General features: G+C 46.2%; 1 non-coding gene across 1 annotated transcript; it reads right to left on the bottom strand.

Moving 5' to 3' along the window:
- LOC112444663 (U6 spliceosomal RNA) lies at positions 1-106 on the bottom strand. The gene has a single exon (XR_003033032.1). It is a non-coding gene; the product is annotated as a U6 spliceosomal RNA (small nuclear RNA).
- Positions 107-1,021: the final 915 nt, after the last annotated feature.

Below are 1,021 nucleotides of genomic sequence, written 5' to 3'. Positions count from 1 at the left end.
TTTAATATGGAACACTTCATGAATTTGCATGTCATCCTTGCACAGGGACATGCTAATCTTTTCTGTATCATTCCAATTTTAGTATATGTGTTGCCAAAGCGAGCACGCCCCTCTTTCTGTGGAAAGCAATGCCCAGTGAGAACTAGATTCATACTGGAGGGAAAAAGTCATGGATATGGATAATGTGCACAATCAGTGGCCCCATGCTTCCTTGAATTAAATGAGACCAGACATCTGTACAACTAGGGAAATGTATGAAGGGATAAGATTCTCTGGTGATTCAGAAGGCAAAGAACCCACCTGCAATAAAGGAAAGGAACAGAAAGAAATCTTCCCAATCCCTGGGTTGGGAAGATCACCTGGAGAAAGAAATGGCAATGCACTCCAGTGTTCTTGCCTGGAGAATCCCATGAACAGAGTAGCCTGGCGGGCTACACTCCATGGGGTCGCAAAGAGTCCGATAGGACTGAGTGACTAAGCACGCAGACGTGAAGGGATAAAACTGGTTCAGTGTTAACATTACAATCTGTACACATGAAGTCAGTAAATGTGTGTGATATGTGTAAATATGTTACTTCTTGTGGATTATCCCTCTATTGGAGAAGGAAGTGGCAACCCACTCCAGTATTCTTGCCTAGAGGATCCTATGGACAGAGGAGCCTGGTGGGCTGTCCCTAGGGTCACGCAGAGTCGGACAGGACTGACTGAAGTGACTTAGCAGCAGCAGCAGCATCCCTGTATTACTCTTGGTCAGCAGGTTGTAAAGTTTTGTGCCAGGTTCTGACGTGGAGACACTGAGAACTTGAGCTGCCCTTGTCCTCTGTTTATATCCAAACTCAGCCCCTTCCCACTCGATTATCCCCTGTGCCCTGCAGCTTCCTTATCTGCAGACTCCCAGTCACAAATTTACTCTCCTGTCCACCTCTTAGGCTGTACTCAGGCCACACCTTCTGCCTGTACTTCCTTACCTTGTACATATTTTAACCCCTTGCAGTGGGGTGAGTTTTATGTAAAGGGGGAA

The sequence above is a fragment of the Bos taurus genome, chromosome 27 (genome assembly GCF_002263795.3).
Source record: "Bos taurus isolate L1 Dominette 01449 registration number 42190680 breed Hereford chromosome 27, ARS-UCD2.0, whole genome shotgun sequence".
Classification (NCBI taxonomy): domain Eukaryota; kingdom Metazoa; phylum Chordata; class Mammalia; order Artiodactyla; family Bovidae; genus Bos; species Bos taurus.
The sequence above is the reverse complement of the archived record's forward strand: the minus strand, read 5'-3'. Positions and strand labels throughout refer to the sequence as shown.